Source organism: Engraulis encrasicolus, chromosome 2 (genome assembly GCF_034702125.1).
Source record: "Engraulis encrasicolus isolate BLACKSEA-1 chromosome 2, IST_EnEncr_1.0, whole genome shotgun sequence".
Classification (NCBI taxonomy): Eukaryota; Metazoa; Chordata; class Actinopteri; order Clupeiformes; family Engraulidae; genus Engraulis; species Engraulis encrasicolus.
The window spans coordinates 24,190,364-24,202,965 of record NC_085858.1 but is presented as its reverse complement, the minus strand read 5'-3'; positions in this window follow the sequence as shown (position 1 = coordinate 24,202,965).

Genomic DNA, 12,602 nt, shown 5'->3' with positions numbered 1-12,602 from the left:
TTTTCTTTGAAAGCGCAAATTAAAACAGGTGCCGCTTTGGTGGCTGGCGTGGTTGTACGTTGTAGCAAATATCTTTCTTTATAGTTCTAGAACATATCTGATTATAAGAAATGTCCAAACGATCTGTCACAGATAGTCTACACGTTTCCCAGAGAGGTAGCTATTTGAGATCATGATTCTTGTTATGAGAACATCAGGACGCAAGCATTTCGAGAAGTGAGTGGATGTTGTTAACCACAGTGGTTAAGCAGATTTTCCTAATAATTTGAAACCGCATTTGCCCTGCCCATGTGAAAAAGTATTTATTCTCAAAAGGGCTCCGTTAATGAAAGCTTGGGTAGGCCTACGGCACGTTTTCCTGACGGCTATTTTAATGGGTCTGTGCGCTACGAAATGGCGAAAGTATCTAGTAGGCGCATAGAATATAGGCTACGCGAGGCATCCAACATCATGCTTCGAATCATATGCTGCGGCTTCGTATTAGCACGCACGAGGGAGATGGAGAGGGAGAAAGAGCAAAGCCTAATTTAGTCAATCGTTTGACACGGGACAAATTGTTATAGGAATCATGCCAAGTTTTTTGTAATCCCTTGGTAGGCCTAGCCTACATCTAAATGGCATATTAAAAATCTACCGATTTATATTTAGTGGAACACGGCCAAACATTTTTTTTTCACGGTCAAAGTTGGAGCTTTCCTATTAGTTTTTTCATAGGGAAACAGATAGGTGAATGGACTAAAATTTCAGTAGTTTATCCAAACTGTGACAAAGATTTTTTTGTATTACAAGTGAAATATGATGATTAACTGTTCAAACGAGATCACAACCAGACAAGTGTTGAGGGGACATTGGATAGTGTTGAGAGGAGGGGGTGCTTAGTTGCCATTGGGGGCATTAGTCTATTTTATTTTTAAGGGGGGCATTGGCAGGGTTTTGATGAGGTCAAGGGGGAATTTATTTTTTTTGAAGGCTGAGAACCAAAACCCATTTTATCTATCTATCTATCTATCTATCTATCTATCTATCTATCTATCTATCTATCTATCTGCCCCCCTCATCAGACATGACAGCATGACAATCATGGTTGGCAGTTCTTCTTATGTTCACTGTCCCTGGGGCGCTACAGTATGCTCAAAATTCATAATTTAAAGACGGTTTTAGCTACATTTTCTCCCATGGGAGACCATGCCCCCAGACCCCCCCTAGTATGACTCTTATACAACACTATCCCCCAAAAACCACACCACACATGCGCGCACACGCGCCGCTCCGTGCAGCACACACGCCGCTCCGTGCCACGCCGCAGCTTTCTCACCTTTTTCACCCCTGACCCGTTTTCATGCCTGATTATAGTGAGAAGTTGACTAACTATGACCAAAGGCTTTGTACTTGATACTGTTCTCATTTGGACAGGAATCCGATTCCAGTATTTAGCAATAATGACTAAATGCCATTTCACCCTGTCTGGATTTTAGCCTTGACACAACCAGTAGATTTGGGAAGACCTATAGGTTAGTATTGCAGTAGGATGACTACAGGTAATAAACACATGGATTAATTTCTCCATATCCTGTTTAGATACAGAATCCTTAATCTTAGCTATGTTCCTAAAATGCCAAAAAGCTGATGTATGCTTTTGATGTGAGATTTGAAACTGAGATTACTGTCCAACATCACACCAAGGTTTTTGACACAAAACTAATAAGTTTTAAGTGATTTGTTTTCTGTCCATCACTTTATTCTCCTCCAACCCCACTCCCAGTCCAGGTCTCTGCGGTCTTCTGAAAAGGACAATCTCATCATCCCCCGAGCCAGACTCCGTATTGTTGGTGACAGAGCTTTTTGTGTTGCTGCCCCCACGCTCTGGAACAGTCTACCTCCCAACATACGCCAGGCCCCCACACTGGCTACGTTCAAGAAGCACCTTAAATCACATCTATTCACAGAGGCATATGGACTTTAATTTCACTGGCCCTTCCCCTGCTCCTTCTCCCCCCCCCCCCTGACAAGGAAGTAAAACACCACCACTTCCAGAGGATTTCACCACCTTTATTGCAGAGGAAGGGGTCAGCAAAAGCATCAGGCCAAGGAAATCATCAAGGCCATTCACCCCTGAACAGGAATGGAGCATGAGAGTCGACCTTGACAGGAAGCTTCAGTTCCCTATGGAAATCACCACCACATCCTTCCGACCAGACATTGTTGTGTGGTCAGCTAAGGCAAGAACAGCGTTCCTCATCGAACTAACAGTGCCTATGGAGGAATTGAGGCTGCCTTTGAACGTAAGAGGGCCAAGTACTCAGAGCTGGCTGCTGAGTGCCGAGAGGCTGGCTGGATGACCACCATCTATCCAGTAGAGGTCGGCTGTCGAGGCTTCATAGGTTTGTCAACCTCACGCCTCCTGAGGGACGTGGGACTCACCGGAGGAAGGCTCAGGAAGGTAACAAAGGCCCTGACAGAGGAGGCTGAAAAGGCGAGCTTTTGGCTCTGGCTCAGGAGGAAGGACATAATGTGGGGGAAGAACACCTAACCCCAGACAACAGCCGCAGGGGAAAACACCCATCAGCTGCAGGGGGTGACGGGGAGACGTCCCTGTCACTGCCTCGACACCACGAAACGTTTCGGGATTAAAGGGGCGAAACGTTAGTGAATGGTGGTTCCCGACTGATGACCCTGCAGCTGACCCATGTGCACTGGAGGAGGTGCGACAGGCAGCAATGCCCAGCAGGACATAACACCATGCTGTACAAATCCTCCCAGTCCAGCCCTGAACAGAAGTGCGATTGACTTGGAGTGGCATTGTGTTTTGGTGTTCCCTTTTTTTTAGCAGTATAACCATGATGGCCAAAATGCCATATAGCACAATACTCCAGCCACTCAGCTTGCCAATCAAGCTGTGGATGGAGGACCAGCAGATCAATACCTTGACATGGTCAGCCCAAACTCCAGGCCCAAACCCCATTGAAAACCTCTGGAATGTGATCAAGAGGAAGTCAGTTGGTCACAAGCCATCAACCCAAGCTCAGCAACTTGAATTCTTGCACCAGGCCTGGAATAAAGTAATCCAAAAACAATGTGAAGGAGTAATGGAACGCATACCAAAACGCATAACAGCTGTGACTAGCAATCAGGCTTATTCCATCAAATATTGATTTCTGAATTCTTCTGAAGTTAATACATTAGTATTATGTTGTTTTAAAGTTAATATCATCTTGTTTTCTTTGCCTTTTTTGAGATTTGGAAACATTGCATCTTGTGTGTTATTTTGACCCTTTAGAGATGTTCTGCAAATAAAGTATCTAAATGACAATATTTTCTTTCTAAATTCCGAGGCAATGTTGTCAGTAACTTATAGAATGAAATGACAAAGTTTGTTTTACTCAAATCCATACCTATCTATAACAAAATCAGAAAAACTGAACATTTCGAAGTGGTCTCTCAATTATTGTCGCAGTGGTCTCTCAATTTTTGCCATCATTTTTGTTTATGACAGTGTTATGACTATGTTATGACAGTTATGTCCGTCATGGTTCTGACAATACTGTCAAGTAAAGTCTTATTCGTCTCTTTCACAGATATGCCATGCCTCTAGACTAGAAATCTAGACGCCCCTTGTGGCCGCAAATTGAATTTGCTACTAGGGGCAGTCTAGCCTAGCCTGGTTGTCACAGACAGTGTACACAAACTACGTCTGGTAGCACTGAAGTTAGCATGCAGCTCGAGTCACAAAACAAATGGTGCATATTGCTACTCACCACCCACAAAATCTGTTCAACTCCAAAGAGTCAATATAGTCTATAATCTGTCCTGTGATTCATTAATGCGAGCTGCCGTTGATATTTAAGCAATAAATGCCCCAGATATTTTCTGTCCGTAGACTGGTATGCCAACAGCAGTGTTCCAGACGGAAGTTTGTGTAGCTCTCCACCAGGGGGCTGCAGAGCTATACACACGCACCGTCAGCGAGAGCCAGGCTAAGTCTAGCCACCCCCGGTCGTTTTGCGAGGCTGAAAGTTATCCGACGACAGAGCTAATAAAATCGTGAGGAGCGAGATGGGGGGCCGGGCTACCAACTGAGCTTTAAGAACATACACGCCCCTTGAAACTGCTAGCTCCAGCATAGGAATGAATGCGTCTGACCACCACCACAGCCACTAAAACGAGTTACCTAATAAATTGTGTTTTTACTTACGAAGTTCAAAAATACACAGGACCCTCCTTGATCAACTAGCAAAATGTTGAGCAATTTTGGGTTGGTTAAATAGTTGTCAATATGATAATATGATTGTAATATGATTGTCAACATGATGGATACCTAGTTTTAGCTAGCTGTGTTATTTGACGAGAGGTGGGCTAGCCGCTAGCTCGGTCGGCGAGGTCTCATACCCAGCTATTTAGTAAGCTACTTGTAGACTTCCAAAGCTCCCAAATGTCTCGTTTTTAATGCCACGGGTGTTATTATATCTGCCACTAAATTGGTGAGTCATTTCAAGCCTTTTAATGGTTGAAATGAGACCAGTTCTAGTTGTAAACAAACCACCAGTTGATCTGCTTAATATGGTATGGTGGTTAGGTTGGCCGCCGGTACTATGTCATTTGAAATTGTTTGATTAACGATTTCTTAAATGACGACATCCGTTAATACTTAGAGGATAGTTCATATAACTTGTCTGCTTGCTGACCATATGTTTAGGCCTTTGTAAATAGCAATATTTAATATTCGATTCCAGTCAGAAAGTCGAGATGCACCGAATCTCTCATAGACTGCCATGAACTGACGGGGCTAGCCGGGTAAGCTACTGTTAGCAGTTTACAGAAGCAGACGTTCACAGGCTTGACCATTTCTTATAGGTGTTGAACAAAATCGCGGCCGTTAAATGTTACTTAGGATCAAAACACGCTAGTCGTTAACACATGTAGACGGTGTGTTGTGGTACTGAGTAGGTTATGTGGGCAAACAACCGTCTGCTTAATACGCGATCTCGCTGAGTCTGAGCTGGAAGGAAGCTGCCCTGCCGCTAGGTAGCTGCTCTGACCGGAACTATTGTTGGTCACGCCCCTACAGTTTGATGTGTGTGGATTCAGTGTGATTGGTTGTTGGGCCATCCTATTGCGTGGCGTTGAGTGCCAAGACGTTTTGATAGACAGCAGTTTATCCCGCCCACACGGCTTCCCAGCTACTCTAGACCCCTGTCAGCTTTCAAGCTGTAGAGGTTTAGCTCACTAGGCTACCATGCCTGCTGACTTTTTGCAATTCAAGACCACCAGAAGAACACCAAGAACACCACAGTGGGTGCAGCAGGTAAGTCCTCAGCTCTGAGCCATTACAAAACAAGCATCATGCTTCATTCATCATGCATATATGATGGGCCCTACCGTATACAGTGGTGGCCATACCCGGGTAGAATATTTATTTTGTAGCCATTTTCAGAGAATATGAATGATACCTCAAATCTTTGTTTATCACTTATGGCTACTGTTTGAATGAAGCCATTTCTTTAAAAATAACTGATTATAGTCTATATTAATATAATAACAAAACTAACCAAATAAGCTTGATCATAAGTTTCGGGGCTGATAACATTCATACAGTTTCACTCAAATGTGTCATAACCATCTTCAATTGTGGTCTGTTGTCTTGTGATTTGTTTGTGCATAAAGGGTCAATGAGTTGCAAGATTCCTAGGAGAATGTTGTATCCCTCAAGTTAGTGCATCACTGACAGTTTTCATGTTCTATGTCATGAAGAAAGCAAAAGATTTGTCAAAAGAGCGTTTTGAGCCAGATAATTGAACTAAAGGAAAGGGACATAAAAAGCATCCAAATTAATATATTGAATACTGGTGGTGCTTAGTGAATTATGTTGTAGAATACCGGGGTTCTTAGCCCATTTTTGATGTTTTTTTTTGTAGAGTCACAGCATATGTGATTGGGCCACTGAAACACACGTTATGGCTTGTTTGAAAATGGAGATTTTACCCTTTCAGTGGATGAAAACTGTGTGTCTGTACAAGCTTTTATTGCCAAGCAAACCTAAGTTAAACCGAGGTGGGTATCTACCGATTTCTGCCAGAAACAGAGATAATGAGGTTTTTGTGAATCAAGCACTGTTTCAGAATGTCACACGTTTCACGGGGACCAGTTGGTATTGATATGAAATTGACTTGCACAAAAACTCAGTTTTGTGTTGTCCTTCTTATCCTGATTTGACACACCTCCTGTCTGACTACCTCGGCCAATCAAAGTATGCATTTACGTCCAGGGCTAATTTAGCCCAACCTCGGTAACAAAATCCAATAACCCAATGCCTGATCCATATGGGATGCAGTGTTTACGTAGCCTCCTATGTTATTAGGCTAGCATCTGGCTGACAGCAAGCTCCCATACAGAAAATTCGGCATTGTCATAGGGGAGAAAACATAAACAGAATAAACAATTCGACTTATCTGGCCGGCGATCAAACTTCAAAATCCCAGAGTATTGTGTCCAATAACAGTTCGGGGGTTATTTGTAAGGATCTAGTCAAGGATCCGAGTAAGGATGTTAGCCCCTGAAAGTTTAAGGTAGCCTACTCAGCCTGCCAGACACGATATAAAATTATCCTCCTCTGTGTTTATTGCGTGAAGGACACTATAAAAAGCGACATAGAGTGGACGCCGATCATATAAGTAAGTTAACAACAGGCACAATTCTTCACAGCAGCCATAGAGAACTATCACAAGGCTAACAGGGCTGCAAGCTGACCATCATTAGCCTGCGCAACGTCAATGCGGGTTTACTTTACCTACGGTTACTGCTCTGGCGTTGTGAAATGTCCAAATCATGACACAAGCTTTTGACTACCCTTTTTGTCATTTGTGTTCATCACAGACCTCCCAAAATCACATATAGTATGCATTGAAGGGTGTAGATTCGAAATGTGACGTTAAAGCGTAAAAACATATTTTTTTGGGGTCAGCTCTATGTTCCCACAGCCCATTGGTCCCACAGCCCAAATGGTCCCAGCTTATTCCTGCTGCTCCATGTTCCCATGTTTAAGAAATTATTCAAATATAGGCCCTATGCTCTACAACTCCATGTTCCCACATTTCCAAGTAAACTAAGAGAACCAATTGAACTAAAAAATAATGTTAAAAATCTTAGTGATGTGGGACCAATGGGCTGTGGGAACATAGACACGCTCCCATTTTTTTAGTGCTGTCAAAATTATCCCATTATTATAGTGTTAACTCAACCCCCTTTTGATGGCGATCATTTTTTTAATGTGACCCTGTGAACTTTTTTTCATAAACTGACCGACCGCGGGTTGCAGCGATAGCTTAACTACAATTCCCAGCATGCACGGTTACAGAAGACGCTAGCAGAACCTCATGCTCCCCTGCTCTTCCCCCTCCTCTTACTCTTGTCTCTCTCCCTACTCGGGTTGCTCCTTCGGGAGCTTTCAGTCTGTGCATTGCAGTGACAAATCAGACAGTATCAGCATGTAAATAAATGATTTACAAAGCTCTCTATGCCTCGTTTTTGAAAGTTAAGGACTAACATTTGTTGCAAACAGTGTGCTGAAGGACTTTATTGGTGGAACAATAGCTGCTAACACTGTTGTTGATGGCTTTAATCTCTGCTGGCAGCTAACTAGCTATTCCTAAAACGAACTATTTTGTAAACATTGCATACTTTGAAACAGCCCCCAAATAGTTTGTGTTGAATTCTAAATCCATTTTAAGACTACAAATAAAGTTTTAAGCAACTTCAAGAGTTATTATTGGCTGTTGCATATGATCAACATAGCATCAAATGTGCCGTTTTCTTGTTGACAAAAAGAGGTGTCGTCACAGCCCTATCCTTGAAAATCTGTGGCGTTGTCTCCTCCCTGCGTCCACTACACTTGTAACTTCTCATTATGAGAGCTGTCATAAGTAGGGGGTCAGCTCTATGTTCCCACGGCCCATTGGTCCCACAGCCCATTGGTCCCACATTGCTAAGACTTTTGCGTTTTTTTTTTTTCAAAATTAGGCCCAATGGTCCCACAGCCCATTGGTCCCACAGCCCATTGGTCCCACATCACTAAGATTTTTTGTATGTATTTTTAGGGCCGTTGGTCCCACAGTCCATTGGTCCCACATCACAAACACTTCAATGGGCTGTGGGACCAATGGGCCTAAAAATTCAAATAAAAAAGCAATGTGGGACCAATGGGCTGTGGGACCAATGGGCCTAAAAAATAAATAAAAAAATCTTGGGGCTGTGGGACCAATGGGTTGTGGGACCAGTGGGCCGTGGGACCAATGGGCTGTGGGACCAATGGGGCGTGGGAACATAGGTACGCTCCCATAAGTAGGCTAACGTTCTAGCTTTGTTTGAAAAGTGATATCCCCAGGCTTATTGGTTTTCTCACTAAGAAATAAATATTTATGAATGTAGTAGTCGGCATAGGCCTATAGGTTAGATAATGTCATTTAGCCCAAACAAAAACGCCAAGGAGACCAAGGCATTATCCCACACTTCTCCTGGAAAAATGTAGCCCTGCCATATGAGGCACATTTTCTCCCCTCCTGTCACTGGAAACTAAATATCTGCTGTATGTGAATGTGTGTGTGTGTGTGTGTGTTTTGTGCATAGCCCAATTTATTATTATTTTTTGTTATTATTATTTTCTCCCCCTTATTTGTTTAATATCATATGTCATTAGGGCAGATGTCAGTGTCTAACACTCATTGTTTTCAATTTTAAAAAGATTATTTGCACAAACCTAGCCAATCTCATTTTTGTTGGCCTGCAAAGTACATCGATAGAAGTATTACAATTATTTTCTATGAGACATAATTATACAATTAAAATGTGATTAATCGCAAGTTAACTATGGCATTTATGCAATTAATCGTGAATAAATATTTTAATCGATTGACAGCACTAGTATTTTTACGTTTTGATATACAATGCATGGGCGTGAAAAAAGTATTATTACATTGTTGGTACTCAATGTGTTAGGGAAATTGTTCAGGAATGGAAAAAAAAATTATTAATAATAATAATTGGAAAAAAAATGGCAAAATACCAAAGTCATGGGGAGCGCAGACTGGTGGCCTTCATCAGCCGGAAGCTGTTTGACCGGGAGAGGCGGTATGCGGCCGTCGAGTTGGAGGCCCTGGCCATCAAGTGGGCTCTTGGCTCTCTTCGGTACTACCTCCTGGGCACTGTTGCCAGATTGGGCGGGTGCCCGCCCAATTGGGCTACTTGGGATGAGCGTCTATGGGTAAAAACGGGGATAATTGGGCATTTGGCATTTTTTCCCAGCCGTTTTGGGCGGAATTTAGTGCATTTTGGCGGTTTTTGGGAAGCTTTTGGGCGGGATTTGGTCAGACACATGTGGCAACACTGCTACTGGGCAGGCCATTCAAACTAGAGACGGACCATTGGGCACTCCAGTGGCTGGAGAATATGCGAGACACCAACTCCCGGGTCACCAAGTGGTACGTCTCTCTCCAGCCCTACAACTTCACTGTGGAATATCGCCCTGGTGCTATTGAACAGGGTGGCTGACTTCCTGTCCCGTATCCTGGAGGATGCTGGTGCTTCTAACAGGGTGGCTGACTTCCTGTCCAGTATCCCGGAGGATGGGGATTAGGGAGGTCCCATTGGTCAACCCTACCTATAGGGGTCATCTTTTTCCCTCGGACGACAGGCGTCGTCTGCAGGGGAGGGGGAAAATGTAACGTTGCAGCAGCCCGTTACCCTGATTCGCCATTGATTTTGCACTACACTACAGCAAACACACTGACATTGAGTGTGCACTACGCTACAGTTAACAATCAGCATACTAACACTGTTTAAAACAAGCCCTGTTTATTTATTTCTTCAACCCCCGTGAACCATGAACAGTCATCTGGAAATCGCGGAAGGACAGCATCTGCAACACACAAACACACACAAACTGTTATTAATGGACTTACGTATGTTGCGCATTTCTAACGGAAGGCTTAAGACTATGGACATCTTTGAACACTTAAACATTGGGTTAAAACAGTTAATTGAATGAGAATCACAAGAACAAGATGTTTGCTTACCCTGCAGTTGCATGTTGACTTCCTAGTAGCGAAAGACCCGAATGGTAGTGCCCGAGGGACAATTGTAGTTGTCGTCACAGATGTGAATGTTTCACTAGTGTAAGGGGAAACGGGTGTTTTGTCTGCTTGTCTGAAGTTTGTGGGGTTGTATTTTGTAATCAGAATGTTCTCTTTATCTGTACTATTGGGATATGTTTTTGGATTGGTTTTAAGCTTGTACAACTTGATTGATTTCTGCTTCTGTTTTGGTTCAGACCATGGGCCAGAAAACCCTTAGTAGAGTCAGTAGCAGATCAGCTTTGCTTGAGGTGAGCTAGAGAGAACACCCGACTGTGACCAGAGAGTTGAGCACATCTTAGTTGCTTTGTAGAATTGATTTTGTTTCTCAGTTACAACACTGAGTTACTTTTGATTGTTTTGTTCCTGGAGGTTTTTTTCCCCTCTGGACAAATATTTACACTTGCAGTCTGGCATAATAACGGTTTTGTTTTGAATGTTGTTTAAACTGGATTCTGAAGACTATTTTTGGGGGCAGGCTACCCATAGCCGTTCACTTTTTCTAGCATAGCAACATGGACATGTGAATTCACAAGGACTGCATGGAATGTGAAAAAAACGCTCTGGACACATTGTTTACACTCTGGCTGACTTGGAAATGAGGTCCGGTGTCCAAAATCCCGGAGGTCCACTTTATTTATTTGTTTATTTTATTATTATTTTTTTTCAATATTTTTATGGGCTTTTATGCCTTTATTTGACAGGACAGTTGAAGATGGTGACAGGAAGCGAATGGGGCAGAGAGACAGGGGAGGATTGGGAAATGACCCCGGCTGGACTCGAACCGGTGTCCCCGAGGGTGGGCATGCAAGCCCAAATGTGGGGGGCTTAGCGCCCCCCCGGAGGTCCACTTTAAATAAGAAGCTGTAGGCATTTTTGAGGAAAAGCAATTCAAGAGTTGTTTCTATATGATTTTTGGATGCTGAATCCATTTCTGCCGTATGCCGGTTGCGAAAAGTTACGGTTTAGCCGTAAACAACAAAATAAAAATGTCCGCTGCTATATTTTGAGTTAATGCGATAACTTTAGAACGGATTGTTGGATTTGCCCCAAATCTTGTGCTCTTTGGGGTCTAACACACCAGGGCGGTAAAGCATCGCGGAACGGCCACGTTTTTTACCGGCGTCGGTAAAAATACATAGAAGCATATCTGTCCTTACACACCAACCGGCGGTAGTCGGGCGTCAGCGGCGCGGGAGCCGGCTCCGCGCCGCGCTGCATTTGAAAAATAGAACGTGAGCGTATTTTTCACGCCGGCGACCGGCGGTGTCTCATTCAAATGAATGGCAAAGTAGCATGCTAGCTTTGGCTGTGAGGGGGTTTTGAACAGGACTCGCCGCGCACGCCAACTCTGTCAATGTGCAAGGCAGAGAAAAACACACCGGCCGAAACTAAGCAGAAAGACCGTGTTCGTCCCGCGACCGTTCCGTTCGGCTTTGGTATGTTTTGCCCCTAACACTCTTGAACACATATATGAACTGCTTCAAGATGGCCGATTTTAAAGATGGCCGACTTTTTGTCTTTTTGTTTGGGCTATGACGTTGGAATGGGTACGGCCTTACACAAAGCCCTTGCTAACACTCTATAATAGGTAAATGAACTGATGACCTCCCTTGTCATCCCTTTTCATTTTGTTTCATTTCGAGACGATTCAAGCCAACATAGCCCCTTCTCTACCGGATTTTAATCTGGGGTGTACTCACTTTTGTGAGTACATGTTCAAACATTAATGGCTGTGTTTTGTTTTTTTCTGAGTGAACAAGAAATTTAAGCGGTTAAATATGTTGTTAAAAGGTCACTAATCATTGTGTCAAAGTTAAATTTCTGCAATGCTTTCCTATGAAAAGATATACTCAAAAATCTGCAAAACTGTGAGGTGTGTATTCACTTTCGTGATATACTGTAATTATATGTATGACAAGCTTGTGTGTGGGCTCTAAGTGCAATATAGACCCACTGTGCAATACTATTTATTGTGATTGAACAGAACCAGAGTGAACATATATTTTATTATGAAAAAGAGTGAAACATATTTTTATACGTGACAAAGAAGAAAAATAAAGATTTCCACAATATAATTAAAGCCAATGTCTCTGACTTTCCTTGCACTAACCTGTGTTTTGCCTTGTGAGGGTAAAGTGTGAGTAGTTTGGTTAATTTAGGGGCGGAGCACTGGTATTGGGACAGGGGGAGCGGGAGATGTGTCAGAGGTGTTGGGCCCACAAAATATCGTAGAATGGGGCCCCTACAAGATGTTTGGCAATCGAAAGCCACTGGCAGGGGGCCCCCCTAAGTGGTGAGGCCGGGGGTTCCTGGCAACCCCCCCCCCCCCCCCCCCCCCCCTGCTCTGCCCCTGGTTAATTGTGACTTCCAAACTCATTTTTCCTTCGGGGGCTCATACCCCCCGGGGGTGGCGTAGTCGAGATTACTTCCTGTTTAACCACTTCGCTACACTATGAAGGAATTCATTTGTTCATGTGA